General features: G+C 44.8%; 1 protein-coding gene across 1 annotated transcript in view; it reads right to left on the bottom strand.

Moving 5' to 3' along the window:
* LOC147693184 (NACHT, LRR and PYD domains-containing protein 3-like) overlaps nt 1-15,253 on the bottom strand; it is a 330,570-nt gene that overhangs the window by 60,767 nt on the left and 254,550 nt on the right. The window lies entirely within an intron of this gene.

The raw sequence follows: 15,253 nt of genomic DNA, 5'->3' as shown, positions 1-15,253 counted from the left end.
CCGGGCCTTGTGGGGCATGCAAGGTTAGGCGCTCGGAGCCGGGAGCGGGACGGGGACATGCGGGCCTGGTCGTGGGTTACGGAGGTCCGGGCTTACCAGGGATGAGACGACCAGGCTTCAGGGGGCAGGCTACTCTTACGGGGATGCGGCGCAGGGGCTCAGGGTGCAGGCCGACGCTCACCGGGGGTGGCGGGACAGGCACGAACCATGCCACGAGGCCGGGTCCAACAGAGCGTTTGTTTACAGTGCAGTGCAGGCAGGGTGCAGTGTGACTGCAGTGTGCAGGGGCGCAGGGAGGCTTCTGGAAGGACAAGGAGGGAAGGAGAGCCGTGCTGGGGATGTGCTGCGGATGCAGGGGGGCAGGGGTGGCAGACAGCAGGAGCTGTAGTGTGCGGGGGCGACTGCAAATGTACTGCAGCTGTGCGACATGGTACTGTGGATGCAGGGGGCGGTGCTGGCGGTGTGCTGCAGATGCAGAGGGCAGTGGGGGCAGACTGCAGAGGTTGTAGTGTTCAGGGGGTGCCCTGCAGATGTAGGGCAGCTGTGCTGACAGAGTACTGAGGGAGCCTGCGGATGCAGTGGGGGCAGGAGAGCAGTGCTGGGGGTGTGCTGCGGATGCAGGGAGCCGGGGTGGCAGACAGCAGGATTTGTAGTGTTCAGGGGGGCCACCTGCAGATGTAGGGCAGCTGTGCTGGCAAGGTGCTGAGAGAGACTGCGGATGCAGTGTTGGCAGGAGGACAGTGCTGGCGCTGTGCTGCGGATGCAGGGGAGCAATGCCTCACATGTGGGGGGGCATTGCTGGCTGCCCGGGGAACGGTAGCATGAACTAGTCGCGCCTCTGTAGGACGTCTTGCTCTCCAAGGAAGAGGTGTGGCGCAGTGGCCTGGGTCCCGAACTCCGGACTACGGGGTTCACGGCTCGATCCCCGGCACCATGTCACTCTGGGCAGTAGCTCGCTTAATCTTCCAGAGGGCCCCCAGTGCCGGGACACCAGTTCGAAGGTAGCTGTGCGCTTTACAAATACTGGTATTTCATAACCCCCGCACTGCACATGGCCCACTCCGGAAACAGACATGTTACCAAAATCGCAGCCAACACGAGTTGTAGTTTGTTGTTGTCGTTTTTGGCCGCAGTTTTATTACCATTATATACCAATTCATTTTTCTGTCCCCTGGGCATCACGTTTATGGCCAGGTTCATAAATCATTATCATGCCTATCATAAATTACGCATCATACATCATCCGTATGTCATAAATCATTTGGTGTCACGATAAATTGAACATCATAAATGATTAGCGTCGCCTGTCATAAATCATTGGTCATAAATCATTCTGTTGGTCATAAATCGTTTTGTCGGTCGTAAATCATTTGTCTATCGTCACTTATTTGCATATCAGAGGGTCATACATCATGTGTCATAAATCATTTGCGTACCATAAATCATTTGTGTCATGGACCGCCATAGCTTGGACGTCATAAATCATTTGTGTTACACTGTCATAACTCAATTGTCATCCATCATTCTTGGTCAAAAATCATTTGCTTGTCATGCCTCCTCTGCATAGCCTAGAATCATGAATCACCATGACAGTTCGTTATTCCGCTCTCTTATAGGCGTATCTCCTTTCTTAGCACTTTTGTGGTCCATCTTGTTCTGTTGGTTTCCACGCCCCTTTGCGTGTGGGGGGTAGCCTCTCCCCAGAGTTAGGCCCCAACTCGCTACCTTGCTGGTCTCTTTTTGTGCCCTGCCGTCCGGCTGGGTCTGGGCTGCGAGCGCCGTCTCTGTCTGCTACCCCCTTTTGTCAGGCCTACTCACCCTGCCGTTCGGCATCCCAGTGTGAGTGGCCCTCCTTCTACACACCGCCTTGTCGGTGTGCCTCCATAACCATCCGCTGTACCTCTCTTATCCACCATGCCGCCAGGGAGGCTTATGTCTTCCTGCGGCTCCCCCCTTCCTGAGACGCTCGTATTTCCACTTCTGTTGCTCTGTTTATGCAGCCTGCTGTCAATGGCGTGCTCCGTCCCCTCCTTGCCGTTATGTATTGGTCCTCTTGCTCACCATTCGGATTCATCAGCATCGTCTCGGCACGGCATGGGCCATCCTTGCCCGTGTCACATGACTAGTGCTTACGCAGCTGATATGTGTTATAATAGAGATTTATTGTAGTAAGGTCGTAATTGGTTACCCCCCTAAACGTGACCGAACTGAAGGTTGCATAGTCGTATCACATGACACCCTCGTATGGTGTTAAAATGTAGCCGATTGGCTAACTTAGAACCGGACGTTGAACCAGGAAATACAAATGATTCATTGAGGTTGATCCAGCACGTTGCTGCTTTATTGATGTAAGTAATTTCTTTAAGAGTGTTCCTGACCTTTACTCGACATACCCATCGGCTTTATAACACCCGTTTAGTTAACTGTTTTTCGTTACTAGCGCTACTTTGTTTTCTTTTTCATTAACCACATTATTGTTGAGTTATTCAGCGCCATATACACTGGAGTTTTCTTGTCAGTTACATCAGGGTGTACTTTATTTATTTTTTCTCCTTTGTTGTATACCTCAGCGTGGTCTTTTACACAAAGGTTACACATATTGTCGTTTCAAATGTTAGGCAGCTTTGGGTTGATGCACATTATTGTTTTTCTTGTTGATTTCCAACTACATACCACTTGCTAGCCAGCAAGCACATAGCTTTATCAAATTCGGGCTGTATCATCATGTTTTGCGTGTTAATTTAATGTTATATACAATGTCACTTGAGGCTGATCTGGTCCTGTATTTTTCCTTTTCAGACCCCTGAGGAAGGGTCGTTTTTGATGACCCGAAATGCATTGGGTGTTGTATGAAATGCAATGTTTAAGTTAATGCAAAAAGAAATATTTGTATATACGTATGGATTCAATGAAAAGAAACATAATCAAATAAAGAAATATATGAATGAAAACAAGATGAACTGTTGAAAACATCATTTTGAAAGAGTACTACTATTTTTTAAGAAACCTTTTTGAGTCTTTGGTGTTTGGATAATTCCTCTCACGCACAGATCTTATATGCAAGGGCACCGCTAGGCACGGTGCGACAGACTTCAGCAGCACACCTTTAAACCAGTACAAAGTACAAAGGATATTATATTGAGTTTACTTTTGAGTGCACCGGGATATAAAATCTTGTTGAAAGTCCTAACTATGGACAGACCCCTTTCTATCAACCGACTCCTCCATACGGCCAGACCCCTTTCTATGGGATGACTCCTCTCTATGACTAGACTCCGCTACATGGACAGACTCCTCACTACGGGCAATCTCTTCTCTATGCACAGTCCTCTTTACAAACAGACACCTCTCCATAGACAGACTCCTTTCTATTGACAGACCCCTCTCTAGGGACAAATCCTTCTCTATGAACAGACCCCTCTCTATGGGCAGACTCCTTTTTAAAAACACACTCCTATCTAAGGACACACTCTTGTCTATAGTCAGACTCCTCTCCACAAACACTCTCATCTCTAAGGAGAGGCTCCTCTCTAGTATCAGACTCCTCTTTACGAACAGACACCTCTCTATGGACAGACCCCTCTCTATGGACAGACCCCTCTCTATGGACAGAGTCCTCTCTATGGACAGACTCCTCTCTATGGACAGACTCCTCTCTATGGACAGACTCCTCTCTATGGACAGACTCCTCTCTATGGACAGACACCCTCTCAATTATCAGATCCCTCTCTATCGACAGAATCCTCTATACAAACACTATCTTTGCTACGAATAGACACTTCTCTATGGAGAGACTCCTCTCTGCAGACAGACTTCACTTTACGGACAGACTACTCTCCACGGAGAGGCTCCTCTCTATGGACAGACTGTCCTGTATGAACAGATCCCTCTCTATGAACAGTCACTGCTTTATGGACAGACTCCTCTCTGTGGACAGACTCCTCTCTGTGGACAGACTCCTCTCTATGGACAGACTCCTCTAAAGGACAGACTCCTGACTCAGCTATAAAAACACTCTCATCTATATGGACAGACCCCTCTCTTTGAACAAACTCCTCTGTAAGAACCGACTTTTCTCTATGGACAGACCTCTTTTCATGGACAGACACCTCTCTACGGACAGTCTCCTCTCTATGGTTGTTCCTCTCTCAATGGACAGACTCCTCTCAATGGACAGACTTCACTCTAAGGACAGACTCCTCTATACAGACATACTCCTCCCTATGGTCAGACCCCTCTTTATGGACAGGCTCTTCTCTATGGACAAACTTCTCTCTCCAGAGACAAACTCCTGTCTGCGGACAGACTCCTCTCTATGGACAGACTCCTCTCTACGGGCAATCTCTTCTCTATGTACAGTCCTCTCTACAAAAAGACACCTCTCCCTATAGACAGACTCCTCTCTACGGACAGCCCCACTTACAGATGAACAGGCTGTGCTCTGCCATCACACAAATGACTTATCACCTCCACATTGTCATTGCAGCCATCTTGGACGCAGGGCAGGGGAGTCAGGAAGTTCCAGGCACTGCTAAGAAACTTTCTAAAAGCTCCTCCCCCCTTCCCTTCCAGAGGAAGGGAACCAGGTATAAAAAATAGTGCCCTCAGCCCCACTCTTCAGCTCAGTTTCTGGACCTTTGGAAGGACTCTCAGAGGACTGCCTGCTGCATACTGTGGAAGACTGCCTCGCTGTACCTAGAAGGACTCTCAGAGGACTGCCTGCTGCTGTGACCTGCTGCATACTCTGCTAGACTGCCTCGCTGTACCTAGAAGGACTCTCAGAGGACTGCCTGCTGCTGTGACCTGCTGCATACTCTGCTAGACTGCCTCGTTGTACCTATAAGGACTGCTTTGAGGCCTGGAGCCTGCCTTGAGCCCACAGAGGCCAGCCCTGCTGTTAATCCACTTTGGTACAAGGCACAAGGGAAACCCAATAAAGCAATGGGTCAGGGACCATGGGTACATACAGTATTTTTCTCCTCTCTACAGACAGACTCAACTCTAGTGACAGACTGCTTTCCCTAGACAGTGAAGGATACAAAAGAGAAATAAATATAGATCAAATGGATCGATTCCGATCTCTCCTTCACCTCACAAGCCAAGAAGGTGGCAGGGACTTGTTTCGGCCTCTTAAAATCTCTGAGGAAAGTCCTGCCCCTTCTCCCCCCTAAATCCCAAAAACTTTTAGTCCAAGGTCTCATAATATCGAGACTGGACTATAGTAACGTGATTTATCTGGGTGCCCCCGAAGCGACCCTTACTAAACTACAGACAATTCAGAACGCGGCCGCCCGGATCATCACTAACACCCCGGCCAGATCATCTGCCAAGCCCGCTCTCAAACTTCTCCATTGGCTCCCCATAAGGGAGAGAGTCAAATTTAAAGCCCTATGTTCACAAAACGCTGCAGAACCAAGGCCCTCCTATTCTCAGCAAACTGGTCACTCCCTATAGGAACTCTAGGCCCCTCCGCTCCAATGCAGAAAACTTAACTACCATTCCTAGATTCAGAAAAACACGAGCAGGAGGAAGACGTTTCTCGGTTCAAGCCTTCCGCCTTTGGAACGCACTTCCCCGTAACTTACGTCTTGAACCTCAATACCTGCGCTTCAGGAAACTGTTAAAAACCCATCTTTTTCCCTAAATCCTGCACACCCCCCCCCCCCTCCTTTCTGCCTCAGTTTCCCCCTTTCTTCCCTTGTCCTTCTCAATTTCTTGCTCCGTTTACCTGGTGAATTCAGGGTTCTTCAGCGCTGGGATACCTCGCGCTTTACAAAAAATAAATAATAATAATAATAATAAATAATAATTTCTATATTCTTTGTCCAGCTGGACAGGATTTAATATATCATATGTTAAAGTAGTCAGTTATCTATACAAAGCCAAGTGGGACACAGCCTGTGTCCTACTACCACATATAGACAAGTGTGACATACAAAAAGGGGGAGTGTCAGGCAAGGGGAGAAAGTCTGCGTACAATCAAATTTTGCAGGCTAATAAATCGTAAATACACTATTGTAACATATTATATAGTATAGTCAAAAACCTTTAGTGTATATGGTGTCGACGACGTTTCGATCCCTATGCTAAGATGAGGGGATCATCCTCAGGACATTGTAATTCATGCCTGTGTTAAATTTCCTTATCTACTTCAAGCCCAGATAGAAATAAATTAAAACCATATCACATAGACAATACATAAACATGGATTGACAATTGGGGAGAAAGGGGGAAGAAAAATGGGGAGAAAAGAGGTATAGAAATTATATAAACATAATGTGCATAATTAAGACAGGCATGTGTGACCAGTGAGTATCATAGAACTGATCCATGTGACAGGGTGCCCTAATATCAGCATTATTTACAATACATATGGAATAAATTACATTACAAGAGGGTTGGACGAATTTCTCCGTGGAGGAACAATATGGTATGAGGGAAATTTCAGCTGGTGTGGGAAGTCCCTTTGAAATAGATTCAGACATGGCACAAACCTGAGAAGAATGCCCGTTGGTACTACGGGACCTGCGCTGCTATGAGGCGATAAATCGTAGCCAAGGGCAGTACCTTAGGAATTCTACATAGCTGAAGAAACGTGAACAAATTTAAAAAGTGCGGGCGCGGGAGAAATTAACAATGCCGAAAAGTATTAAGGAGTGCGGTGCAACAAGGCGTATCATGGCGCTTACTCACGAAAATGTCGGAGTGACAATAGCCGTACGTGGAGGTAGCCGGTGATGTTTTTTTAAAAAAAGGATTCCGCAAGTGAAAGAGGCATATAGTGATTGAGATGCTACATGGAACATCGTGCGAGCAGCAATGGGTGGTGGTGTCCTTACCGTCATACAACGGCACGCTGCATTCTCGATGCAGGTTTGCGATTAGAATCCGGCAGCTGAGGAGGGGAAATTAGAGTTAGTGAATGGAATGGGACCGTACTGAGGCATGCGTTTTGGTGGCCTAAGGTGCCGCTTACCTTAGAATCTGCAAACTCTTGTTAGTGTGGCAGAATTTATCCTAAGGAGAGAGAAACAAGGGGGAATGAGGAGCCAGTACGGCCATCATAATTTATAAACTAGGGCAGATGGAAACATCCAGTACTTTTACCATGTGGTTGATGAGCAGTGGTCCTAGAATGGGCTCCAAGCCGATAGTCGAGACGATGCTCAGAGTGACTGTATGCGGCTTGGAACTGAAACTCCATTACGTTTGGGCCGATCATGTGACAGTGACCATGTGACCAGGTGAAGGTCTCCAGCTCTTAGGCTAGGAGAAGTGAACTAATGAGTCGGCCATTTTATAAGGGTGCAAAGTGAAGGTCTCATGCTTCTGCATAGGGAGAGGTAAACTAATGAGGCGGCCATTTTGGAAGGTGTTCTTTAAGACATGAATACGTCCAACAAATTAGTGAGTCATCCAACCACTATCAATAAAACAATTAAATTACATACATATAAAGATATACAGGACTATGATGGTGTAGCAGTGTCATATTCAATTAATCCAGAAGAAATTGCATGGTCATAGCAAAGAAGTACATTCTCCGAGCCGGTGGAGACCATTGTGGATGCTTTTAGTCTTATGTATCCATTTGAGCTCTGCCTTGTTCATGAGTCGGTTGAGATCTCCGCCCCTTGGTGGGACTTTTATTGCGTCAATGATTGTCCATTGTAGATCCATTTCGGTACGATCTTTTTCAATAAAATGGTCCACAAGAGGCGCTTAGGTGTTTTACATCGAATCCTGCTCTTGTGCTGGCAGATTCTGATGCGTGCCTTCTTCGTTGTCTGCCCTACATATATTTTGTGGCAGGGGCAGAAAATGTCATTAATAACATTCATGCGATTACAATTCGTGAAGTATTTCCTCTGAAAGTTGGTTTGTTCAAAAGTAAAGTCTTTCCCTTCCACCTTTCCTAGTCTTTACAGGAAATCAACAGATTGCAACACGCTATTGAGCTACCAAAGCCACCACCCACGGGCACTGCGTGACTCACTTCCCTACTCTCAGTTTCTCTGTACACGGAGAATTTGTTACCAAAAAGAGGACTACTTTCTGGAGGCAAGTACTCTGAGTAACAAACTGCAATCTCAAGGGTCAACTCTAGTGACAGACTGCTTTCCCTAGACAGTGAAGGATACAAAAGAGAAATAAATATAGATCAAATGGATCGATTCCGATCTCTCCTTCACCTCACAAGCCAAGAAGGTGGCAGGGACTTGTTTCGGCCTCTTAAAATCTCTGAGGAAAGTCCTGCCCCTTCTCCCCCCTAAATCCCAAAAACTTTTAGTCCAAGGTCTCATAATATCGAGACTGGACTATAGTAACGTGATTTATCTGGGTGCCCCCGAAGCGACCCTTACTAAACTACAGACAATTCAGAACGCGGCCGCCCGGATCATCACTAACACCCCGGCCAGATCATCTGCCAAGCCCGCTCTCAAACTTCTCCATTGGCTCCCCATAAGGGAGAGAGTCAAATTTAAAGCCCTATGTTCACAAAACGCTGCAGAACCAAGGCCCTCCTATTCTCAGCAAACTGGTCACTCCCTATAGGAACTCTAGGCCCCTCCGCTCCAATGCAGAAAACTTAACTACCATTCCTAGATTCAGAAAAACACGAGCAGGAGGAAGACGTTTCTCGGTTCAAGCCTTCCGCCTTTGGAACGCACTTCCCCGTAACTTACGTCTTGAACCTCAATACCTGCGCTTCAGGAAACTGTTAAAAACCCATCTTTTTCCCTAAATCCTGCACACCCCCCCCCCCTCCTTTCTGCCTCAGTTTCCCCCTTTCTTCCCTTGTCCTTCTCAATTTCTTGCTCCGTTTACCTGGTGAATTCAGGGTTCTTCAGCGCTGGGATACCTCGCGCTTTACAAAAAATAAATAATAATAATAATAATAAATAATAATTTCTATATTCTTTGTCCAGCTGGACAGGATTTAATATATCATATGTTAAAGTAGTCAGTTATCTATACAAAGCCAAGTGGGACACAGCCTGTGTCCTACTACCACATATAGACAAGTGTGACATACAAAAAGGGGGAGTGTCAGGCAAGGGGAGAAAGTCTGCGTACAATCAAATTTTGCAGGCTAATAAATCGTAAATACACTATTGTAACATATTATATAGTATAGTCAAAAACCTTTAGTGTATATGGTGTCGACGACGTTTCGATCCCTATGCTAAGATGAGGGGATCATCCTCAGGACATTGTAATTCATGCCTGTGTTAAATTTCCTTATCTACTTCAAGCCCAGATAGAAATAAATTAAAACCATATCACATAGACAATACATAAACATGGATTGACAATTGGGGAGAAAGGGGGAAGAAAAATGGGGAGAAAAGAGGTATAGAAATTATATAAACATAATGTGCATAATTAAGACAGGCATGTGTGACCAGTGAGTATCATAGAACTGATCCATGTGACAGGGTGCCCTAATATCAGCATTATTTACAATACATATGGAATAAATTACATTACAAGAGGGTTGGACGAATTTCTCCGTGGAGGAACAATATGGTATGAGGGAAATTTCAGCTGGTGTGGGAAGTCCCTTTGAAATAGATTCAGACATGGCACAAACCTGAGAAGAATGCCCGTTGGTACTACGGGACCTGCGCTGCTATGAGGCGATAAATCGTAGCCAAGGGCAGTACCTTAGGAATTCTACATAGCTGAAGAAACGTGAACAAATTTAAAAAGTGCGGGCGCGGGAGAAATTAACAATGCCGAAAAGTATTAAGGAGTGCGGTGCAACAAGGCGTATCATGGCGCTTACTCACGAAAATGTCGGAGTGACAATAGCCGTACGTGGAGGTAGCCGGTGATGTTTTTTTAAAAAAAGGATTCCGCAAGTGAAAGAGGCATATAGTGATTGAGATGCTACATGGAACATCGTGCGAGCAGCAATGGGTGGTGGTGTCCTTACCGTCATACAACGGCACGCTGCATTCTCGATGCAGGTTTGCGATTAGAATCCGGCAGCTGAGGAGGGGAAATTAGAGTTAGTGAATGGAATGGGACCGTACTGAGGCATGCGTTTTGGTGGCCTAAGGTGCCGCTTACCTTAGAATCTGCAAACTCTTGTTAGTGTGGCAGAATTTATCCTAAGGAGAGAGAAACAAGGGGGAATGAGGAGCCAGTACGGCCATCATAATTTATAAACTAGGGCAGATGGAAACATCCAGTACTTTTACCATGTGGTTGATGAGCAGTGGTCCTAGAATGGGCTCCAAGCCGATAGTCGAGACGATGCTCAGAGTGACTGTATGCGGCTTGGAACTGAAACTCCATTACGTTTGGGCCGATCATGTGACAGTGACCATGTGACCAGGTGAAGGTCTCCAGCTCTTAGGCTAGGAGAAGTGAACTAATGAGTCGGCCATTTTATAAGGGTGCAAAGTGAAGGTCTCATGCTTCTGCATAGGGAGAGGTAAACTAATGAGGCGGCCATTTTGGAAGGTGTTCTTTAAGACATGAATACGTCCAACAAATTAGTGAGTCATCCAACCACTATCAATAAAACAATTAAATTACATACATATAAAGATATACAGGACTATGATGGTGTAGCAGTGTCATATTCAATTAATCCAGAAGAAATTGCATGGTCATAGCAAAGAAGTACATTCTCCGAGCCGGTGGAGACCATTGTGGATGCTTTTAGTCTTATGTATCCATTTGAGCTCTGCCTTGTTCATGAGTCGGTTGAGATCTCCGCCCCTTGGTGGGACTTTTATTGCGTCAATGATTGTCCATTGTAGATCCATTTCGGTACGATCTTTTTCAATAAAATGGTCCACAAGAGGCGCTTAGGTGTTTTACATCGAATCCTGCTCTTGTGCTGGCAGATTCTGATGCGTGCCTTCTTCGTTGTCTGCCCTACATATATTTTGTGGCAGGGGCAGAAAATGTCATTAATAACATTCATGCGATTACAATTCGTGAAGTATTTCCTCTGAAAGTTGGTTTGTTCAAAAGTAAAGTCTTTCCTTTCCACTGTACAATCACATACACTACATGAACCACATTTCACATGACCCGTTAATCGTGGGAGCCTCCACAATTAATTTATGGTACCTCTTGTGTTTTGGGTGGGCAGTGCAGCGCGTACCAAGTGGTCCCTGATAGTTTTAGATTTTTTTGAAGGCAAACAATGGGCGCTCAAGGTTTAAGGTGCCAGCGCTGATTGTGCCCCAATGTTTCTTGATACTTTTTTTAATAGCATTAGAGGCTGGAGAAAAGGTTGTCACACATATTTGCCGGTTCTGTGTCTTTTTTTCTCTGGGTTTCAGCAGTACTTCCCTTGGACAGTACCAAGCCCTTTTTAAGGAGCTACGGATTAGTTTGCGCGGGTACCCTTGAGATTGCAGTTTGTTACTCAGAGTACTTGCCTCCAGAAAGTAGTCCTCTTTTTGGTAACAAATTCTCCGTGTACAGAGAAACTGAGAGTAGGGAAGTGAGTCACGCAGTGCCCGTGGGTGGTGGCTTTGGTAGCTCAATAGCGTGTTGCAATCTGTTGATTTCCTGTAAAGACTAGGAAAGGTGGAAGGGAAAGACTTTACTTTTGAACAAACCAACTTTCAGAGGAAACACTTCACGAATTGTAATCGCATGAATGTTATTAATGAAATGTTCTGCCCCTGCCACAAAATATATGTAGGGCAGACGACGCAGAAGGCACGCATCATAATCTGCCAGCACAAGAGCAGGATTCGATGTAAAACACCTAATGCGCCTCTTGTGGACCATTTCATCGAAAAAGATCATACCAAAATGGATCTACAATGGACAATCATTGACGCAATAACAGTCCCACCAAGGGGCGGAGATCTCAACCGACTCATGAACAAGGCAGAGCTCAAATGGATACTTAAGACTAAAAGCATCCACAATGGTCTCGACCGTCTCGAAGATTGGACTTCTTTGCTATGACCATGCAATTTCTTCTGGATAAATTGAATATGACAATGCTACACCATCATAGTCCTGTATAACTCTATATGTATGTAATTTAATTGTTTTATCGGTAGTGGTTGGATGACTCACTAATTTGTTGGACGTATTCATGCCTTAAACAACACTTTCCAAAATGGCTGCCTCATTAGTTTACCTCTCCCTATGCAGAAGCATGAGACCTTCACTTTGCACCCTTATAAAATGGCCAACTCATTAGTTCACATCTCCTAGCCTAAGAGCTAGAGACCTTCCCCCGGTCTCATGGTCACTGTCACATGATCGACCCAAACTTATTGGAGTTTCAGTTCCAAGCTGTGTACACTCACTCTGAGTATCGTCTCGACTGTCGGCTTGTACCCCATTCTAGGACCACTGCTCATCAACCACACGGTAAGAATACTGGATGTTTCCATCTGCCCTAGTTTATTAATTATGACGGCCGTACCGGCTCCTCATTCCCCCTTGTTTCTCTCTCCTTAGGCTTAATTCTGCCACCCTAACAAGAGTTTACAGATTCTAAGATAAGCAGCACCGTAGGCCACCAAAACGCATGCCCCAGTACGGTTCCATTCCATTCACTAACTCTAATTTCCCCTCCCAGCTGCCGGATACTCATCGCAAACCTGTATCGAGAAGGCAGCGCGCCGTTGTATGACAGTAAGGACACCAGCAGCCACTGCTGCTCGCACGATGTTCCATGTAGCATCTTAATCACTATATGCCTCTTTCACTTAGAGAATCCTTTTTTTTTTTAAACTTCACCGGCTACCTGCACGTACGACTATTGTCACTCCAGCATTTTCGTAGGTAAACGCCATGATCCACCGTGTTGCACCGCACACCTTGATACTTTTCGGCATTGTTAATTTCAGCCGCGCCCGCACTTTTAGAATTTTTCACGGTTTTACGGCCATGTATAATTCCTTAGGTACTGGCCTTGGCTACGATTTATCGCATCATAGCCGCGCAGGTCCAGTAGTACCACTAGGCATTCTTCTCAGGTGCGTGCCATGTGTGAATCTATTTAAACGGGCCTTCCCACACCAGCTGAAATTTCCCTCATACCATATCGTTCCTCCACGGAGAAATTCGTCCAACCTTCTTGTAATGTAATTTATTCCACATGTATTGTAAATAATGCTGATATTAGGGCACCCTGTCACATGGATCAGTTTTATGATACTCACTGGTCACACATGCCTCTCTTAATTATGTACATTATGTTTGGATGTATGACGTTACAACGCATACTTTTACAACGCCTACCATTACAACGAAACTTTTACAACGCAAAAAGTTTTACAACGCATACCATTACAACGCAAGATTTTACAACGCATATACCTTTACAACGCATACCATTACAACGTAAGTATTGGTAAGTATATAATAATTTTTTTAATATAAATTAATTAATATTATTTTAATATAATTAAATTTTATTTAATGTTAATTAATTAATTTAATTTAAATATAATTTTTTTTTTTTTACAAAATACCCCTGTACCCCAAAAAACCCAAAATAACACTTAACCCTAAAAATACCCCTTTACCCCAAAAACCCAAAACTGACCCTGAACCCTAAAAATACCCCTTTACCCCAAAAACCCAAAACTGACCCTGAACCCTAAAAATACCCTTTTACCCCAAAAACCCAAAACTGACCCTGAACCCTAAAAATACCCCTTTACCCAAAAACTGAAAACTGACCCTGAACGCTAAAAATACCCCTTTACCCAAAAACTGAAAACTGACCCTGAACCCTAAAAATACCCCTTTACCCAAAAACTGAAAACTGACCCTGAATCCTAAAAATACCCCTTTACCTAAAAACTGAAAACTGACCCTGAACCCTAAAAATACCCCTTTACCCAAAAACTGAAAACTGACCCTGAACCCTAAAAATACCCCTTTACCCAAAAACACAAACATATAACATTTAAAAAATAATTATATAATTACCAATACTTACGTTGTAATGGTATGCGTTGTAAAGGTATATGCGTTGTAAAATCTTGCGTTGTAATGGTATGCGTTGTAAAAGTTTTTGCGTTGTAAAAGTTGCGTTGTAATGGTAGTGCGTTGTAAAAATTGCGTGGTAAACGTTGTACACCTTATGTTTATATAAGTTATATACCTCTTTTCTCCCCATTTTTCTTCCCCCTATTTCCCCAATTGTCAATCCATGTTTATGTATTGTCTATGTGATATGTTTTTAATTTCTATCTGGCCTTGAAGTAGATAAGGAAATTTAACACAGGCATGAATTACAATGTCCTGAGGATGATCCCCTCATCTTAGCATAGGGATCGAAACGTCGTCGACACCATATACACTATATGTTTTTGACTAGACTATATAATATATTACAATAGTGTATTTACGATTTATTAGCCTGCAAAATTTGATTGTACGCAGACTTTCTCCCCTTGCCTGACACTCCCCCTTTTTGTATGTCACACTTGTCTATATGTGGTAGTAGGACACAGGCTGTGTCCCACTTGGATTTGTATAGATAACGGACTACTTTAACATATGATATATTAAATCCTGTCCGGCTGGAAAAGAATATAGAAATCATTTGATCTACATTTATTTCTGTTTTGTATCCTTCAATGTCTAGGGACTGCTGTCTTTAGAAATACTGCTGTTAATCCACCGCCTCTTCACATGCACCCAGGACGACCAGCGTGACACTAAGGGTAGACTGCAGGCCTCCTGTTCAGAGCCACAGAGACCCAAGAGGCTTCCACCACCTTGAATCCACATATGAAACCCGTCTGAGTGAGTCCAGTACTCCCAAGTCGTGTCACACCAGTCCTCGACCCTTAGTTGAGATGAGAAAGGTGCCCAGAAGCGCAAAAACGTAAACTGCAATTCTCTGATCTGTTCTCCCTGACTCCCAGTGTCACTGATTGGTGCGTCCATGATGTGGACACTGGGGACAAGCCTCCTGTGAAGCACAAAACTTACAGGATGACTGACAGGGTGAGAACTTGCATCAAGGGCGGAGCATCTAGTTGGAGAAGGTGCAGAGGCTGTTATGAGCAGATCTGCACCCGTTGTCGACATTTTAGTCCAAATATCTGAAAAACAAGCTTTAAACTGTGCCCTTCTGCACCATTAGGGGGGCTTGTTCCAAATTCACTTGTCGGACATGGGTGCCCCCACTTCACAACCCTCCCTTATTGCTCAAATTTTATTGTCATGGAATGGATGTGCCTTTTCCACATCATTGTTAAATATGTGTATGAGTCCCACCTACGATGTATATTTAGAAATC

Source organism: Lissotriton vulgaris, chromosome 8 (assembly GCF_964263255.1).
Source record: "Lissotriton vulgaris chromosome 8, aLisVul1.2, whole genome shotgun sequence".
Classification (NCBI taxonomy): domain Eukaryota; kingdom Metazoa; phylum Chordata; class Amphibia; order Caudata; family Salamandridae; genus Lissotriton; species Lissotriton vulgaris.
This window is presented reverse-complemented; position numbering and strand designations above follow the sequence as displayed.